At 36.5% G+C, this 21,339-nt stretch overlaps 2 protein-coding genes across 5 annotated transcripts in view; both read right to left on the minus strand.

Annotated features, from left to right (window-relative positions):
- The window catches only part of LOC133519861 (protein FAM13A), a 37,868-nt gene extending 36,766 nt beyond the window's left edge, over positions 1–1,102 (minus strand). For 3 of the 4 annotated variants that reach the window (XM_061854016.1, XM_061854015.1, XM_061854014.1), the window contains exon 1: positions 557–1,101. The gene's annotated coding sequence lies outside the window, so the exon portion shown is untranslated. Of the gene's footprint in view, positions 1–556 lie in introns of all 4 variants that reach the window. The other variant, XM_061854013.1, reaches the window with a different exon arrangement.
- The window catches only part of LOC133519888 (27 kDa glycoprotein-like), a 186,545-nt gene that overhangs the window by 76,114 nt on the left and 89,092 nt on the right, over positions 1–21,339 (minus strand). The gene's annotated exons all lie outside the window — the stretch shown is intronic.

A 21,339-nucleotide genomic window follows, 5' to 3' on the forward strand; every position in this document is an offset into this window, starting at 1 on the left:
GCATAAAACTGTATCAATTTTTTTTGCTCATTCTCGTCAATTTGTCAATTTATTTACGTCTACATGGGTATGTTACGCAGGTTTTATTGGTATAATATATTGTTAGTTTAGCTTTTAGTCAGGTATATAAAATTCAATGAACCGGTAGTGGCTTGACCCGGTTTCCTCGGCGCGGGGCGTGTCTCTTATCATTGTTGCCGAAGCTCGCATAACCCTTGGCTTATGTCTGTTAAGATTGATTGTTTAATATTGTACCATTAACACTATTATTTTAAGAAATAAACACATACAACCAAGCTGCACTAAATGTTTTTTATACCAAAAAAATATATCGTGTTTTTTTTTCTCAAAATCGTGCATCTATAGTTCGGAAGCATCATTATATACTCAAAAATATTGTAAATAAACAGACATGGTATTTATAAATCTATTTTGTAATAAATAACAATATGAAAACGCGCAGACTATTTACTCCGGAAATGTCGCACAAAAAACGTCCTTGAGTCTCGAGGTTCATTAAATAAGACGGTTGCAAAATTTCCTAAAACGAGCTTACCTTTGTTTGTGGTTATATCCGTGGGTAAATATTGCTGATTGATTGTGCGTTTTCTGATTGAAGGACGGCGGCGGTTAAACAAAATGGCGTTCGTCCGCGCGCGGGCTCCCGGCTACACCGACTGAGGGGCTGGGCGCAACGGGCATAGTGATGCCGGTAAATATTTACATCGATAGGGAAATTACATTGTAGAATTCACAAGCGATATTTATTTGAAGGTTTTGTCTATACATAACAATGTTTTCATTGTAAAATTAGGTGACATTAATTATCAGCGCTTTAGCGTAGGTCTCCGTTGCAGCTCAGGCATAAATGTTTTCGTATGTCCGGATGTTCTCGTCTATAGGTAGCAACGTTCAACCGATTCTCGTGAAATTTTGAAAGCAGGTTCGATGATTAAATGTTTTTTTTTTTGTCGATTCAGTTGTGGTTTTTTTTTTCTAAATGATGGAGCTATACATTTATTCATTTTTAAGTTATGCTCGTTAGGTCTAATGTTCACAAAGCCACTAGTTACTAGAGTGTGCAATTAAATATATATTTATTTGAGACCTAGAAGTCCATATATGGTTAATAAAATTAACTTAAAAGCAATATTAGTTACGATGAGTATTTTTATTTACATGATGTTTTACACACTATGGGCCTAGTACCTACTTGGCATAGGTCAAAGTAAATCTGACCTGTTCCATCCAATGCCACATTATTAGGCAGCTAAATCTGTTCGTAATCTCCTTCAGGATGCTGTTTCGATTTTCCCTTACGCGACCCATTAGCCACGTGATTTGTTTACGCATAATCGCGTACAATTAAGCATGCCTTTATATTATAGACGCTTCTCTTTAGTATGTAAAGCTACAAAACCCTCCTTGAAACTGGTTTATGGGGGAATGGAGTACATAATAACATAGGTTTTACTAGGTCCTTGCATGTTTTGTGACATAAATTTCTTAAATTACTCTTTATGGTTCATAATTGGTTAACAGCGACACCTGTAAAGCTTGTTTATGTGACTAAGCGGAAATTTAAAGTTCAACATGAAGTGCGGCCCCAGTCGGTTAGGTGACATTTTAGGTGCTGTCATTTATAAGATTGATAACAAATAATAAAGGGTGGTTACAAGATAATATTTTGATAATTAAGACCTTACAAAAAGTCTCCAAGTCTGAATAAAATGTTTTCTTTTTCTTGTTACAGTTTTTTGTTTCTATGTGTTTACTCTGTACTCTGTAATCTCTCACAGGCAAACCAGCAGGATGAGCAGGATTGTATGATTGTGCTGTTAATGTAATTATGTTATATTTATAAGCATATTTTTAGCATATTTAATATATTACATATTTATATTTGTTGCACTTGATGTCCGATGATGATACTTTTTATTCTGCCAGCAATGATAATTCGGCATTTCTGTCAATTAATTCTCTAAACACTTCACACACTATTAACACTATTTTGACTCATGAATTCGATTCTTGCCACTTCAATGTTTGCCACATCAACGCCCAAAGCATACCGTCCCATTACACAGACCTTATTGATACGTTTCAAACGGACCATAGAGGATCAATTAAGTATCAGTCTCACGAATCGGTTATGTATATTATGTATATATATGTATATATATATTTATTATTTTTATGTAATGTATGTATGTGTCTTTATGTATTTAAGTAGTTTATAATTAATTTATGTGTATTAGGACTCTAATTCTTTCAATAACAATTTCTTTTAGTTTTAAACGCGCCGCCTACAATCTTTTCTGCTTTGCCCTAAGGTTGACTGGTAGAGAATGCCTGATGGCATTAAGTTCGCCTTTTGTACATTAAGTTTGTCTTTTGTGCAATAAAGTTTTAAATAAATAAAATAAAATGTGTACCTTGGTACTATTCACATATTTGTGGACTAAATCTTAACTATACACTAATTAAATATATGTTTGAGAAAAATCGATGTTATCGATAACGCACTCGTCCATCACTAGTATGTAAACATGTAGAAGCGCACGCTTGCCGGCCGGTGAGGCTCGGGCCGTGCCTACAGATCACCGAGTTTTGCCGAGCGCAGAGCATTCCGTCATACACTATATGTAAATACTAGCCACCACCCCCGGCTTCTTCCGAAGTTGTTAAAGAATTCTTAACTCATTTTCAGCCCCTTGAGGCAAAAACCTTTTTTAGTCGGCCGAACAACATTTAAAAAATATGTGTTTAAAAGTCAAGGTTAAATCCTTCAATGGTTTAGATCGTTGGTTGTTAGTCAGTAGGTAGGTTACTTCGTAATGCAGGTTTATATTTATATGACTTTTATAGAAGCAAAGTCAGCAACATTCACTTTTTTACCTGTGGATAAATATCTATTGCACACCTCAGTAACATACAGCTTTAGGAAAACAATTTGATGTTGCTGACTGTCTATTTTTGTTTCTACGTCGGTGGCAAACAAGCCGGCCCGCCTGATGGTAAACACTAAACAGTCTCCGTAGCCTAAGTACGCCTGCAACTTTAAAGGAGCTACATGTGCGTTGCCGACCCTAACACTCCGCACTCTCGAGCTCTGGCAACCTTACTCACCGGCAGGAACACAACACTATGGGTAGGGTCTAGTGTTATTTGGCTGCGATTTTCTGTAAGGTGGAGGTACTTCCCCAGTTTTGTATCTTACATATATACTTATTATATATTTAGTAAGGTAAATTACTCTTCCTAAGGTATGGCCACGCAACAATCCGTATATAAGATGCTTAAAATAAAATACGGGTTACACCCACCCACTGCTAAAACTCGCACTTTGTCAAGCCTCTGTGGAAGATTTTCGTTACTGAGCAGAAAATGAAAATACCTGCTGCGAGTTATGACGTAGCTGCAATTAACTGAGCAGCGGTATGGAGGTCGATTGTAATTTTACAATTTGTCATGGTTTTGATACGACCTTCATGATTGTCTGGGTGATTGGCGCGCATCTCATGCACGACATTCACTTCATTTCGCATGCACCAGCGTGAGCGATCTTCAAGGTCATACTAAAACAAGTTAAAAATCTTAAATAAGGATTGGGCTCTAACTTAGCATTTCATGAATGACTTAGCTCTGCGGTCGTTTCTGTTTCATAGCTAAAACAAATGGCATTTTGATATGACCAAAGCTACTTCAGAGGCGAAAAGTAAGCTTCTAATTTAATTTACATTACTACTAACTTAATTAAATTCAAGGAACATGTGACACACGCCCCGATCCTAACTTTAAGATACGTCAAAAATTTGCTAAAGATACGATATGGATTGGATACGTCAGTGCCAAAAGTGAAGTTTTTGTTTGAAGAAACGTCACTTTTGACCCAGACATATCCGATCCATATCGTATCTTTGGCAAATTTTTGACGTATCTTCAGGCCGACGGTATTTGCTTTCCTGTGTCTGTTTAACCTTTATACAATTAAATGTTAACTCGAATTTCTTTTTAGATATTTTACTGTTGAATTATAAATAGCTTACAAACTTTTCAAAATTACATTTTATGTTTATAATGAAAATGGCTAGGTACTTGCTAGACTCTTATAAACTTAGTGCCTCTACGCGGGCCCACGCCGTAGAGCAGCTACAGACTACGCGTCCCACGCTCTCGTAGGACCTTCGTTCAATATAGGCCGAGCGTTTATAGAAACAACATTTGTTCAGCAACTGACCAACATTTGTTCAGCAACTACCAACATTTGTTCAGCAACTGACTAACATTTGTTCAGCAATTTATAAAAATAACTTGTGTTTTAATTATTAGTACACTTTAAAGTTTATTTTATTCTATGACGCAATGTATCGCGAATTAAAGCGTGACTACTACGTCAATTATAATAATATTATTGTACATTGAAGACAATATTTATTTTGTATGAAAAGTAGAAAATATAAACGATTTATAACTTTAAAAGTTGTTAAACAAAAGCTTTATCGTTTTGTGTTAATAATTTGCTCGTGTTACAGGCCACAACCGGTAAATGTTGGAATATAATAAAAAATATTGGAATTGATTTATTGATTTGTGAATTTTGTACTTATAATGCTGAAACGGAAATATCAAAAAAGCCAAACTTCCCGTTGACGTGAAAAACATGACATTTAAAAAAGGATGATGTCTTTTAGCACAAGTCTTTACTATACCTTTGGTAATTCCGTATTCTAAATTAATAATGACATTATTACAAATGATTTTAATCCCCGACGCAAAACGAGGGGTATTATAAATATTTGACGCCAATGATGTCTGTTTGTCTGTCTGTGACATCGTATTGTTGGCATATGGACATAGCGTGGGGTTTTTTTAATTTTTGTATAATTTAATATTTATATTTATATTACAAATATTTGCAAAAATCTATGTCTAAGACCAACATTTGGCTAACGACAAACTTTATTTTGTACATATAATAAAAATAACGTGGGCACGCGAAACAAACTTTGCCAGATTTTTATAAGTCTTCGCTTACAATTTACATTCTATATAGCTTTTTAGGGATACGTACCCAAAGGGTAAAACGGGACCCTATTACTTAGACTCCTGTCCGTCCGTCTGTCCGTCTGCCACCAGAATGTAACTCATGAACCGTGACAGTTAGACAGTTGAAATTATCACAGATAGTGTATTTTTGTTGCCGCTATAACAACAATTACTAAACAACAGAATCAAATAAATATTTAAGAGGGCTTCTATACAACATACATGTTTTTTTTTGCTTGTTTTGTAACCCTTCGTGCGCGAGTCCGACTCGCACTTGGCCGGATTTTTCATGATCTAAAGTAAACTTGAAATAAACTTTAAAGTGAAGACTCCCGGAAATGTAAACTAGCTCTAATCCCATAAAGTCATTATTACATAATTAGATAAGATTGCTTTATTTACATAATAGATAGTACCTGGGCGACCTGCTGAAATTTGGTATATGGGGGTTTTTGGGGGTAAATAATCGATCTAGATTAGTCTTATTTTTGGGAAAACGCGTGTTTCCGAGTTTTCATGAGTTTTTCTTTCGACGCAGAATATGGTCGCTAATTTCGTGATACTGGCCACTGTCCGTCTGGTCCAGCGGGTTAAGACGCGGACTGCTAAACGAGTGTTGCGGGTTCGAATCTCGCCCGGTGATTAACTTTTTTTTTTTATATGTTCAAGTTTATATATAAGTAATTTTTTAATTTTTATTGTTTTAGACAAGTTTAATTTAGTAAAAAAATGTAGTTAAGATTATCACCTTATACACCACCATATTACAATAAATAGTTATAACCGAGCAAAGCTCGGTCGCCCAGGTACTCCCTAATAAGGCTACTGAATTACAGCATTACGCCGACACACATCAAAGCGGGAAGTTCTTCGAAGGAATACAAGCCATTTTCGGCCCTCGTGTCAGAAAAACGGCCCCACTTTATTCAAAAGACAAGTTAACTCGACTTACGGACAAAAATGCCGTATTGAAGCGGTGGGCAGAACATTTTAATGATGTTCTGAACCCTGATGCGCTCAGTGCGAACTTGTCTTATATAAACTCGCTGGAAGAACTCCCTATAAGACAAGATCTAGACGACCCACCAACTTACGAAGAGTTTGCGGCAGCAGTTAAGCGTCTCAGAAATTCTAAGGCCCCCGGCATGGATGATCTCCCTGCTGAAATTTACAAATACAGTGGGAAACACATTGCCAACAGACTATATCGTCTGGTCTTAAGAGTGTGGAACACGGAACAAGTGCCGCAGGCCTGGAGAGATGCAGTTATCTGCAAGCTGTACAAAGCCAAAGGAGATGTCTCCGACTGTAGCTCATATAGAGGCATATCGCTTCTCTCCAGTGCCGGTAAAATTCTTGCACACATCATTAACACCCGCTTAAGTGACTTAGCCGAAAAACATCTCCCGGGGAGTCAGTGTGGATTCCGTCCTAGTAGAGGAACCATTGACGCAATCGCTGTCGTGAGGCAAATCCAAGAAAAAAGCCTTGAGCACCAACGGCCTCTCTACATGTGCTTTGTGGATTTGGAAAAGGCTTTTGATAGAGTTCCACGCGAGGCTCTCTGGATTGTTCTCTGTAAATTTGGCTACCCGAAGAAGTTCGTCAACCTGATTCGCCAATTTCACATTGGTATGAAAGCCCAGGTTCGGCACGAAAACGAACTCTCCGAGGAGATCCAAATTACAAGTGGTGTAAAGCAGGGATGGGTTCTAGCACCCACACTCTTCGCAATATATTTTTCAGTGGTCATGAGAGATGCACTGCAGTATTGTGGTAACCGTATTCAGCTATATGTCAGAACTGAGAAGGGTGTGTTTGACATTTCGAGGTTTAGAGCGAAGTCCAAAGTTCAAAGGATCTCCATTTTGGAGATTCTTTACGCTGATGACATATGCCTCATGTCCGACAGCATGGCGCATCTCCAAGGCTACGTTGACGCACTACATCACTCATGTCAACAATTTGGTCTCGTTATTAGTGCTTCCAAGACTCAAATTCTCAAGCAACCGCCAAGAGGAGGAGAGGCTGACCCAGCGCCGCTGAATCTAGATGGGAGACCTCTGGATGAGGTCTCACACTTTAACTGGTACTCTGGCCAGCCACATTAGGGCTCATGCTAGACAACGTCCATAATGTGTTTATTTGGGGTCGCCGTCATCGAAAACGATGAGGAGGACTATACTATATACTATATATATATATATATATATATATACAAGAATTGCTCGTTTAAAGGTATAAGATATACAGAGTTATTACTATTAATAACTAGCTTAAATTTAAATAGGCCCTTGAGTTATTGTACCAAGTATCGCATTGCTGATACGTTGTGCGAGGATGCCGCTAGCTGTTCGGTCACTAGTTACGTCAACGAGACGGTTCGCGATATCTGCAAAAAAATTGCGCGCGCTGGGACCCCATGGACATAGAGTTTCAACGCAAAATAGTACAAAATGGTACTCTCTACCGAGGCTCTTATATTTATTACGTTTCTAAATTTCGGCGCTTTCAGCCGCTCGGCCCACTTTTACCTTAGTCCGTTAGAGGTGTGAGAGTGCCAGTGTATCTACGCAGGTAGCATCCCACACTAACATCCGTCCTAGGCTCTAAGGGACCAAGGGCACTCCATCAGGCCTCTTGCCATCATCCCTAATAATGCCAGTCGGCTCAAGAAGAGCAGGCCCATTGATGGTGGCAAGAGACACAGATGTATTAAATATCCTTTAGACAGACTGCGACTCCGTCGGTTCGCAAACATGTCGTACAATCTTCGACTTAAAAGTACGCGAGTGACCTGTTTTAGAATATATTTAATTTGATTGTTATTTGTAAATAACCATCTAACTATGTAAGAAACATCCAATTCATATTTCATTTACTTAATGTAGTAATACAGGGCCGACAATTATGTATATTCAGGTCAAACGTGCCGCTGCGTGGGCGCGGGAAGAGGGCCGTAGATCCAGATATTACAGGGTCATAGCCAAGTACGGCTACCACGAGTTTGACGCTGGCATAATTTAGTTTGACAGCGAATATGTCAGTGTCAAGCTCGAGGTAACCGCACTGATAAATTTATCACGTATTTATCTTTTATTTATTCAAGCACAATAATTTAGGACTCGTACAGCGTAATCTGAGATTTAGAACTGAAATAGCTCAGATTAGTAAAAGTAATTCGATGTCTGCGGTATGTATTTCATGACAATTATGAGGAAAGCTCACGAAAAAATATCTGCATCGCAATGTTTTTTTGGTTTATTCATTCTTCTGCCAATTTAGTATGGTGTTTCTGTCTGATATATCACTTGAATTCGGCAAGGTTGTACCTTGACAGTGACAATCTATGATAAGTATCTACGACATATTTTTGAAAACCAACTAAAACCAACAGCATAACTCCCGTACTTAGACCCAATTCCAAACTAAGCTATCTTCTACTGAAAACACCGTAAGTTTGCCAGTTACAACATTACCAACCGTGAAAAGAGGTTCCGAGAGCCGGTAGATATTTTAGAGTAGGTATTTGAGGCAAACTAAAAATTGGTTTCCAGCTATTATTAAATTGCATATTCGTAAAATTTCTCTTCCTTTTTCATATTAAGTTTATTTTGTATTTGATTGTATGTACTACCTATAATATACGCCTTCATTATAGTTATTGATTTTAAAAATGGCTTTTAGCTCATCCATAAACACCATCACATACAAAATTTTATTTTATTAGGTAGGTAAATAAAACTTAAGACCACACTGATTTGTGATATCTCGTCGCACAAACTGAGCCAGGAGCATATTTCGTCAGTCATAGTTTAGATGCTGTTTTAAATTAAAAAAAAAAACTGTCAGCCGGTTGTATCGCGGTGGAAAGACCGTCAGCTGTAAAATGAACATGTAAAAAATATGCGCCTTACCACATGATGTGCGGAAAATTATGCGCAATGTGTAAATTGCGTAATCCGTTGATGGCTTTCAGGCATTACGCCTGATGAAATGCTACATGCAAAGTTTCATGATTTGTTATTGCTATCATAAAAAGGTATACGCTTATTTTTTATATGTTCATGCGACCAGCTGAAATTCTTCCCACCGCGATATAACCGGGTGACGATTTTTATAACTAACAATAGCATCTGAACTATCATTTGACAAAGTATCAAACGGGACGCGATGATTTTTTTTTTGTTTTACGTGTTTCGGTGGCTGCCATTCCTCAACCCACCAACGGAGCGGCAGCTGACGTCCACGAGGGTTCATCATACCTAGCCGTTAACCACTACACGAGTTTTCGTACGGGAGGCGAATTCCTGGCCGCTGGAACCAAATACCTATAGCCGTACCACAAGTTGACACTTGACGGTTTACGTTAGCAATTTAACTGCGTAAACTCGATCGCAGTTCATCTCGCTCGCACTGACAGATTAGTGCGATAGAAAGGGAATGCGATCCAGTTCACGCAGTCTCTAACCTAAATATCATATGCCAACTCGTGGTAGCCACGCAGGTGTTGTTTTTCCTCACGTAACTCGGGGTGCGCACCAACAAGAATTCGTATATATGTATAACTACGATGATGTCATGCGTTGTTGTGTTATTAGTTCTAACTTTGTGAAACAATAAATAATGAAACGGGCCGTTTGTGATAGTACTAGCGGGGATTCATTTAATCATAACTTTCTTTGTGTGAGATTTCTTACGGACAGAGTTAACTTGAATACATGTATAAATAAGGGGTAGAAAAGGAAAGGAAAAGTTTTGAAGACTGCTTTCATGTTATAGCCACAACGGCTTGTAAACTGTAAATATGTAGGTATATATGTAGTTTACACCAAGGCACTTTGCACTGAAAATCCCAGTTAAAACATGTTTTCACCGAGACCGTAAGCAAAACTAGTTTTAAATAGTGAAAACGCGTTTCCATTTAGGCGGTATGGTAAACTAGTTTTACCTAGGGAAAAAGCGTTTTTGACTAAAAACAGGTTATTACGATAACAGTTATAAGTTCAAACAAGAATATCACCTAATATACATATATTGCTGGCTGTAATGTTTTGACGCTACATAATCGAGTCCAATATAATAATGGGTTCCGGGTGATGATGGGGCTGCCTCGCTTCTGTAGCGCATCAGGGATTCAGGGATGTTAACAGATTCGCGCGTCCATTGTTTTCAGGAGTCCTTGCGTGGGCGCCGCATCCCTGGTGCGTCGGGTGCGTGACAGTCCCAATACCATCTTGAGAATGATAGCGGACAAACCAGACTGTTCCGTAATGCTTCACGTGCGGGACTACATTCCCCTACAACTGTAATAGCTGGTACCTAAAATTGAATAGTTTGACTAACACTGTATTATATCAATTTGTCTACTTTTAATGTGTTTAAGTTTAATGTTTAACATTTCTGTGTGTAAATTACATGAAATAAATAATGTTGAATTTGAATGTTGACTGAAACGTGGAGAAATGAAAAGAAAAAATAACCATTAAGCAGCATTCGCTGTAAACAAAAAAAGGCAGCTACTATAGCAGAGCGACTCCTAGACGCGACGATAGCCTATTATATAAACAACAAGACACCAAGCCTCCTTGTTTACTAACAGTCTGCCCAGACTAGGGCTAAATTTTCCGACGCAGTTCCCTTTTAGAAAGGGATAATAATAACCCCAGATAGCAGCCTCTCTGTCCTTGTCGATCGATGTGACCTTGGCAGTGGCTATGGGCACATTAACTATATCTAAAAGATATGTACTTGCATCACCTACATTAGGGAGGGGACCCATTAGGCGGAGGCAAAATGGGAACGGCTTTTCATAAACTGCGTAGACGTTTTGTAATCTAAATAAGTGGATTGAAAAATCGGGATATTACAGAGCGGCTTACCTAATACATGCGTCCGTGCGTTACGTTTCTAAGCGTGCCTGAAGGCTGAAATATAGACTCTACAATGCATGCCTGCCTAAGGCTTCGCAGATAAGTTATACCTGACTTTGATTCACATTGCCGACATTGAAACGTTACCTGAACTAGGACAGTTCATCGCAAAACAGTTATAAACATAAGAAACATTAGTATACCTCTGATTATAATTATGTAGTATGTAATTAAATGTGATTAAAAGAAATTACGCGTTATCCTTTAATACTTCTACTCTACTCTTTCTAGTATATATCTATCTAGTAGTTTCTATTTTCAAGAATCCCTCTTGCAAATATTTTTTCACCACCCCAACTGGTAAAGACCCTCTTGATTGTTCAAAAACTAATGAGAAAGTTAGATTTTATCCACATGTGGGCAAAGTAATCAGATATAAATTTTGAGTTGTTTCCTTATGTTAGCTAGTAGAATGACTTTTAAGGCGCTCTTATAGAGAGATTTTAGGTTTTTGAGGGGGTGAAGCAGACGAAGTGGTAAAGCAGGCAGGCGGGCGCCCCGCGCGCCGCGCTCGCAGCAAGCCTACGTCCTTATTCTGACGCCATCCGTATTCTGGTTTGTTAGTTCTGGGATCTTTTCCGGAAATTTATATTGATTATGATTTAAACTTAAAAATTTGATAATTATATATAATACTAGAATATACCGCGGCAAATTGAGAACCTAGTAAAATGATACCAAATCGTTTTGTGTCGAAATAATATTACTTACTAATTCAGACAAAAGTTACAACTGTCTGCTTTAAATCATATATAGATACCTATTCAAAACTTAGTTGACCTTAAAAATGCAATAGAAGTCAATTTCGGGCAAGTAGTGAAAAAAGGAAGAATACTAGCAAAGCTAAGTAATTTGTGGAAGTGAACGTAAAAAGGTAGCATGTTTTTGCTGGTATTGAGATAACTGAAAACATAAGCATAAGGTATGCACAAGCATATGTAGCTCCAAAAAGTAGATAAATTATGCTATCTTCTCAAAAAAGAACCATGACTCTAACTGTAACAACTATTTCTATATTATTTTTTGAATTGACGACAATGAAGACGATTATAAATTTTAAATGCAAAAGTCGAGAAAACTGCTATTATTATTTATTATTTAAAGTTTATAATGGCAAAAATGCACTTATACTACTACTACTTCGAAGTTATATAGTAATGAGTATAATTGACTGACTTTAATTAATGTTTAATAAAGAATCAGTCTGGTGTCTGTCTACTCTGTCTGTAATCAAATATTACAAGTATATTTGACCCACTGAGTTTTCAGATGAAGTTGAAAATCTGCATACATATGTAAGTAGGGTGACAATGAAATATTATGGTACCATCGAGCTGATCTGATGCATGAGAGAGGAGGTGGCCATAGGAACTCTGTGTCAAAATATCGCAACCAAATTGCGTTTGAGGTTGTTAGAATTGTCTCAATGAATATTATTTTCCTTTGGAAAGAAGTACAGTTAAGACCTGTTCCGTAAAGTTAATTAACATACAAAACTTTTCCGATGAACAAAATTATTTTATCGTCAACTATGTTATTTATCCCTTCAAGTGGTGGCCCACCGCTCACGGGTCGATGCGATAGCCAGAAAGCTGTCGGCCAACAGAGGGTGGTTAGTGAGGTGTTGCCATATTTAGTGGCAAAATTTAAGGCTTTGAAGTATATTTACGCTCTTCTAGCGCCCAAAAGTAGCTAGCAAGTTAGACAAGGAAAACATACATACACACGCTTGTTAACGCTTGGTTGCTAAGGACCGTTCATCCGGGATCGAACGCCTAGGTCGAGCTCTGTCTTGATTTTTAAAGAGGTTATTTTGTAAATACACGGTACCCTCGAGGAAACGGAAAGATTTTAACAGTATATTCCGGATCGTATTTAGAGGCAAAAATGTCATATAAACTTTTTTAATTCGCCTAGTTTCAGAGTTAATACCAATTAACAAAAATATTGTGTTTTAGTGCATAACGCCTTTTTGATGGCTATGTCGCCAGTCGCCACTTTGGGACCTAGTCTAGACTACCTTCTTGACAGATATCAAAGTCACAAGGTACCATTTGAATGGACTAATTTTTACGAAAAAAATGTACCAATTTATATTAATCCATAAATTTTCCAAGAACATGAACTTAATATGTTTAAAAACATACAAAAAGTAAAAAAAAAACAATTTTTTTTTGCGGAATTGACTTAAACTTGTACATGAAATTCTTCTTATGACCTCAGGAATACGTGGTTAAAAAAATTCCGTTTCCTCACGGGCACTTAACTTTGTGACTTAACCTTTGAATTTTAAGCCCTACGTAGAAAATTAATTAACAATTACCTCCAATCATAACTTTGTTTTGTGGTGGTAGTCATTTTTAATAACGAAACTGGAAAACTGTCACTGTTGCTAGGTTTGATTAGTTAGGTGCATGTGGCGAAATGCATAAACATTACAATAATTTAACAACAACAAGGACAACTTCAACAGAAGGACATGATGTCACGATCCTCAGCATTGAGGGACCAAGAAGAAGAAGACAATAATTTAATTGTTCTATTCGAATAGCGTATTTAGTGCTTATTTTAACGATATATGCTTCAATATATACTTTTATACATAGATAAGCTTAAATAGTTGAATTTGTAATATTCTCTAAATCCGCGCTGAACACCCGACGGGGCCCCGCCACGTGACTACTTTTTACGTTTTGGCTTCTGCCACTTGAAGGGATATACTATAGGCCTTGACTAGTGATTCATTTAAAAATAAACTATTTTAATATATACATATTACACATAAGCACCCTAATGCAAAAATGAAGAAAATATATTTTGCGAAACTTTCGATCGATTTTTCCACTTATATTTTGTATTGGCAGGAAAAATAGTAAAAGCATATCACATAACAAGGTCCAAGGTTTTAAAGAAGAAGGTAAAATTGGCTAAGACCTGAAATTGACGGCAGAGTGTCATCGAAATTTATACTCGAAATAAGAAATAAAATGTCACCAGTTTTCATTTCATACAAAACAGAAATAGCATGGTATAAAAGTATTATACCAAACTTTTACAAAGGACTTTATGTTTAACATTATCAAAAATGGAATTTAGTGACATTCTTGAATTTACAGAATAATTAACCAGTGAAATAAAAATATTGGCGAGAGGTACAAATATATACGAACTGCCGAACCGAGTACTTGCAAAATTTTGAATGGAATTTGAAGGGTAAATATCACTCCTGCTCACCTTACAAAATAAAATAGTTGATAAATGTTGTAAATAAAGTCTTAAGTGTATAACATATGAAAGTTAATAGACCAGAAATACCAAACAAATTCAACACTTATAACATAAACTATTACAGCCATTTGAGCACTTCCACAAAAACGTGAAATGGTACCTTTCACTAAGCACTATTTAAATCCCACATATTTAAATCCAGTATATCTCCTGCATCCTGTATGTGTTAAAAATGAAGCTGTTCCAATATAATGACTTATATAAATTAAACAAGCGGATTAATTTTATTTGTTTGCGTTTAAAAATAGGTATTCAATTTGATTACTACTGTAATAGCCATTTAAAATATTATTTTACCTAAATTGATAGTTAAAAGTAGGTACCCCTCACGAAATAAGTACTACTGAATTTTATACTTAGCAGTGTTTTTTAAAATGTACATGTATTTTACCTTCCTCGTATTAAAAATGAAAAGTAGAGTGTTTAACTCGGGTGCAAGGCACCATTTCATCATTTGGTTAATCGTGGCTGTATGCCGGACAGGTGCGTGTGTAAAACTTGTCAAAAAAGATAATATGACGGATGGATGTCTGAAATGTCACCGTATTTAAGAATCAATTAGCTTAAAAATTAGTTTTTTCTTCGTAAGAGTGATGAAAACATTGTGTGTTTAACATATTTGTGTATTTATAGTGTGATTATCCATTTTATGTAACGTCCGCTAAACTAGCACAGGTCCGACGCTGACAGTGGTCACGGGCGTACTGGCGTACTGACGGTATTGCCGCGCAGGGTAACGTTTAGTAGACAAAATGTTGAATTCATAATTATGAATGAAAAATTTAACGCATCGATAAACTGACAAGCAAAATGTTAGAGTTACTTAAAAGCTATTGAATGAAGTAAATTTCATATTGATATTCATCATAGTACTTCTAAAATATCGAAATAAATACAGTTTTAAGCATATTTTCAAAGCAAAAATCTATCGAGAAAAAGATGACCCATCGTGTTTCTGACAAGCATACGGCTAGTTCAAAGACTGAAGTTATACATATTAGAAAATAATCGATGAAATCCTTGTACAAGCCTGTAAATATCGATTTAAAAATAGCGCATTTTACTATACACCGCGCCTTAAATGATGATTTTGAATGATAATTTTATTATTACATTCATTTGGATTTGATTTAATTTGAATATTTTGGTATTTCATAGTTAATAGTTTCTTCGCGTTGGTGTGGTGAAAAATTTTGTGTTTCACTCGGAGGCAAAGTTTGTTTAACCCTCGTGCTGCCTTGCTCCCTTGTAAAACAAATAACTATTTCATACTCGGCTTTTTCTAATTTTGAATATTACTGTTTTTTTTCTCCCAATTGAGTATGTAATTCAATTACTGGAACTTTAATTCTAATTAACAGGCAAACAAACTTTTTAAATATCAATTGACGGAAAAACCTTCCGAGTTCACAGTATTTCCCATCATAGTATTTTTAAAGTCAAGTAAACAAATTAAATCGATATCCGGGTTAGCTCTGTCTAGCCTGTAGGCTGTAGACTAAAATAGTTCTGCCTCTGCAAACGTCCCTGCATAAACTGTATTAAAAAGTAAGTTACCTGTTACGCAATATTCCGGTTAAAATGATATATAGAGGTGATTCAGGAGCAGTGAGCAGGATCAATGAATAGTAAGTTTTAAGCAACTATTTCATTTTAATATTCGTAAGATTGACGTTAATTTACTTTTTATTGTAAAAAAAGGTTTAATTTATTTACGACATTCATGGACACTCTACAATTATAATACTTCCATCAAATACCGTTACTCTATCTTACTTTTATCCATGTCAAGTGTCAAATTAAATTCAAAGTCTGGTTACTTTTGAAAAACGTATTTCACTCAAGTGTGACATTTTATTTTCTTCATAATCAAAGTGCTGTCATAACGGTTCAAGAGGTTTTATCTTTATCAATTAGATGTTGTAGGGTGGCCATTATTAGATAATTAAATTTATACTTACCATAAAATTTAACAACAGGAATTGAATGTGATTGTTTTACTTATATGTATATGATGCTTATACAAGTATAACAATGATGAAGGAAAACATGAGGAAACCCGACCAATTTGTTTTGAAGTTCAGATGGCAGTCGCTTTCGTAAAAACTAGAGCCCACGCCAATTCTAGAGATTAGTAGACAAGCAGACCCCAGGCTCCCATGAGCCGTGGCAAAAATGCCGGGACAACGCGAGGAAGAAGAATATATGATGGTGAACGATAATTAATATAACATTTATTAATAATAACATTTTTAAGTGTGTAGGCTTGGTCCTGCTCACGTCTCATGAATCAACCTGTATTTTTGCGATATTCTGGTTAAATATTATATCTGTTTTTCCTAACATCAAGGTGAACAGGTCAAGATGTTATGAAACCCAATGGTGAGGACAGTGCACTAACGGTCGTTATGCATACATTGAGTGTTTTTACATAGTGCTTTAATGGTCTGGGCGGAGATTACCCAATTCGAGATAGGTTCAATCATGACTTTTCCAGTTTCTTATTTAGTCAGCTTCTGGGTAGATCATGTTGTTATTAGGTTTGATTTTATGTATCGGTAGATTCACGTCCAAAAAAAAGTACATAAAGTCTTGAAAATCCTTTCAACTTCTCCGTAAATAAACAAAACAAACTGCAATTCTATTCATCATATTTGTTGGCGGTCCTGGTAATAACATTGTTTGAAAAGCCGTGGTGACCGCGGGCCTACGCATACATTACCTAGTTCCAGTGATTATACCTATAACACAAATATTCGGAGGGTAGGTACGCAAAATATGACTTAATTATAGAGCGCGCGTAGGCGTAGATGCACCTATGAACAGATCAGCAAACCTGTGATAACTCGGGGTACATTCTAGGGATTTGATACCCATAAAGATATCGATATGTGCTCATTGAAAATTCTCGAAATAGTTTTGATAAGGAAATGCATATTTTACAAAATAAATAAGGGTATATTTATGACTTAAGGTAAATTTCACTGTTTATGTCCTTTTAGCAATAAATGAAGATGGAGTAATGTTTAAGAAATAATAAATAACGATAAACATGTATGCGAAGCGATTTTCTATAAATACATATATTTATTTTGTAGAACATTTAGATGTTGACAGTAACATCGATATATTTAATTATTTTTATAATAATGTTAGTTAGCAGATGAGTTTTCAAGTATGAATAAACTATGGGTAACAGCGAGATGAACAGACTGTTTATAGCTCGGTCGACCTTAGGAAAGTCTAAAGTTACGTTAATTAAGATCAGGCTATTTAGTTATTTAAACTTTAATGCATAACATAGTCTTGACTTGAGGTATTTTCTACCAGTTTACATATTTATTTATTTAAATCTTCATTACACAAAAGAAAACGCATCGTAAAAAAAACGAATGCAGTCTTGTACCAAATAAAAAGTTTCCCATTCCATTAAATTTTGAATCTTTATCTAGACAAATCAAAATCACATTTGTCTTGGTTAATTTTGACGCTTGAGCGCCTCTGCTAATGCTATAAGGCATTCTCAACTACATAGTTAACCTTCGAGCAAAGCAGATAAGTTGACAGTGAAATGGTAAAGTATATTGTTGGCAGTTTTTGATTATCTTAGTGACAATCAATACATCTCTTTTTATGTTTGTATTGTTGTATATCAATTATCATAAAAAAGTACTAATTGCATTTATCAACGTCTAATTTGACCCAAACTAGTTAATATTTTGACGTATGAACGACATTCATTTGTAGCTATCATGACAATGAATTATACACTAAATTATAAGATAAGTAAGTATTAATACAATATGTCCTTTGGAGCCTGCAAGCACTAGGTACGTTCAGGTTTCAGGGTAGGAGTGGGGGCAGTCGATAGGTCCGCGCACGCGCCTTACACGTCTATCATCCTACGTAGTATTCTACGGCCAATGGAATTTAAACTTTAATACAATTGCCTACGATTAAATTCGGAGCGTTATTTGTGCGTGAGTGTAGATAACACAAAGGAGTAGATGAATTCTAGAAACAGGATATTGAAATTGGTAAACGCTCCTTAAGCTTCTGATAGTTAGGTGCTAGTTTAAGTTCGACAATCTCTTGCTCAATCTTCATTGTTATTGTAACTTTTGTTTGGTAGATAATAGTTTTATTGGTATTTATATCATATTATTTAAGTTAAAATAATGTTTTTACCAATGAAGATTTACCTTACTAAAATAAATATTATTAATTCATCATTATCAAATAATAATACCAATAAAGTTATCAATATAAAAATAAAATAAAACGAGAATGTAATCGATTAATTTGCGGTTTGGGTTATCTTTCTGGCTGGTCGGACTTCATTCCTCATAAAAGAAAGTGACATAGCCATGTACAGTTTGAATTGGAATGTAGATAAAGCCCGACCAGAAATATATGATCAATGATCATTGTCAAGTGGGCGCTGTAATTTTCATGTATAAGGTGACAGTTCAGTTTAGTATGAAAAATTTACTTCCAATGAATTTCCACAATATGGCGCGTGATCATATAAGTATTACTGGTCACTTCCACTTTACCTACATATTAAAACCACTGCTGTCGCCTGCAGCAAAAAGTTATGTATATGCAGGGTTGCCTATCACGTTCTTTTTTTATTTACATCTGCGTGCCTATTATTATCTTACAAGTAGGGTACCCAACTGTCCGGCTCCGACTTGATTTATTTTGATTTAAAGAGTAGTCTAAAGTAGTAGACATATTTTTTTAAGCTGCCCAATCTTACCAACCTATTGGGAGAAATTGTCCTCCAAAGTACTGAAAAGTGACTAAAGCCTTTGACTTCTGTAGAATTTCTAGTTAACTGGTTCAATGATTTGTTTGATAACATGACAAAATAATGTGTTTTGCACATTTAAGCATAGCTTTTTTTCTTTCTTACCGAATCGCACCAGGGTTGGCATTCGGTTCGACAGTGTATTGACGCTTTTAAGTTTAGGCTTGGCATCGACTTCAAACATATTAGTTGCTATTCATATTGTTTTTGATATTTTTTGAAGTCGGTTTTCTTTTTTGTGACAGAAATACAGAGGCGAACATCGCCTTTCATCTTTCAATGTCTTTTCAATTTCCTTATTTAAGTCGGTAGTATACATAATTATTACAATTAAAAATAAGTAATTGGACCCGGGTATGTCCTTAAAGGGCCCGGGTATGTCCTTAAACTACGTCCACAAGAGAGGTATGGGCATTGTGAATGTCATCTCGCTCTGTGTGGTAGGGCACAGCACAGCGGATGTCATTCTAGATCTAGAGCAGAGTCCAACTGGGGAAGTACCTCCACCTTACAGAAAATCGCAGCCAAATAACACTAGACCCTACTCATAGTGTTGTGTTCCTGCCGGTGAGTAAGGTTGCCAGAGCTCAACGAGGGTGGGAGGGGGTTAGGGTCGGCAACGCGCATGTAACTCCTCTGGAGTTGCAGGCGTACATAGGCTACGGATACTGCTTACCATCAGGCAGGCCGTATGCTTGTTTGCCACCGACGTAGTATTTAAAAAAATATATATGTACAATTAAAATACTTATGACGATACTTTAAATTACGAAATAGCGATATTGCGAATTGTTCCTCCTTGCTATCCTAAATAAATCAAGCAGGAAACACCACATATCGACCTGACTGTTTCACCCCCAATAGGTAAGTTACCTGCGCCAGCACTTAAGGGTTGAAAACATGAAAAACATACGTGGTAGGTGTTAAATTTCTTCTCACGTCTAACTTGATGTACTTACCGAACCATAATACCATATATACCAAGGACAAAAAGGGTTAGGTATCAACGGGTAAAATTGATATATGTCCCATTGTTTTAAAAGTATAGGTGCCTAAAAATTCCACCAGCCAAAAGGAGGAAACAACTCAAAATTTGCATCTAATTACTTTCCCACTCTTGTGGATAAAATTCAACTTTCTCATCAGTTTTGGAAGTATCAAAAGAGTCTTTACCAGATGGTGCGGTAAAAAACAATTTAAATACTTAATCCGTTACTTTCCTATTTGGCATTCTCGAACTCACCGCAAACTTTGCAACAATGAAATGAACCCTGGAAACTTGGTTGGGTACGGCAGCCAAACAAACTACTTCACTAACTGTCTGCAAACTTACGAGTACAGAACTAAGTACTTGCTCTCTTTTCCCTTACTGTCCTACACTCAGTTCTAGATAGAAAGTATATATCATGTGATCATAGACACCCGTCATAGAAAACGAAGTAAATAGTCGGAAGGGCCCGGGCCCGGATCGCTCTAGCGTGAGTTAAGCCCGTCACAGACGGAGCGATAATATCCTGTGCAGTTGGAGGTTAGTATGATATTGAGTTGCATTTTAATGTTATTTATTCATACGTCGACGACATATTAGCCATATAAAACTAGCAAGGAAAGGTACCCAACTGTCCGACTCCGATTTGATTCATTTTGATATATGTTATAGAGTAGTCTAAAATAACGGACACGTATTTTTTTTAGCTGCCCAAACTCAACCTATTGGGAGAAATTGTCCTCCAAAGTACTAAAAAGTTACTAAATCTTCTAACTCCTATAGAAAGTGATGCTCAAGTAACTTGCTAGTTAATGGCTTGTTTGAGTATATGTTTGAGAGCAGGAAAAAATAATGTACACGTGTTTTGTTATATCTGCTTAAACTCAAGTTTACAAGTAAGTATGTACAACTACGATTGAATTTAAACACTTTTAAAACACTAGGTTCCCTTTTATCCGTCATCTCACAAAATCTCAAGCATTCCTTAGACACATCCGCCCATCGCCCCGCAAACAGGTCACACTCAGGTGCTGAAACTAGGAGCGCATTCAGCAGGGCCAGGGCAGCAGGGATGGACGAGTTTCTATGCGCCACCGTTCTTGCCGTTGGCACTGCTAACAGAGGCCGCACTCGCGGTCTGAGGGTTATCTTTTTTAAATCAGAAGGTTAGCATAACAATCAATGATAACATCATTGACAAAGTATTTTCATAGAGGCTATTACCATAACTAACATCGTGCAAGGGCGCTGCACGATGTTAGCACGTT

This window comes from Cydia pomonella, chromosome 7, assembly GCF_033807575.1.
Source record: "Cydia pomonella isolate Wapato2018A chromosome 7, ilCydPomo1, whole genome shotgun sequence".
NCBI lineage: Eukaryota > Metazoa > Arthropoda > Insecta > Lepidoptera > Tortricidae > Cydia > Cydia pomonella.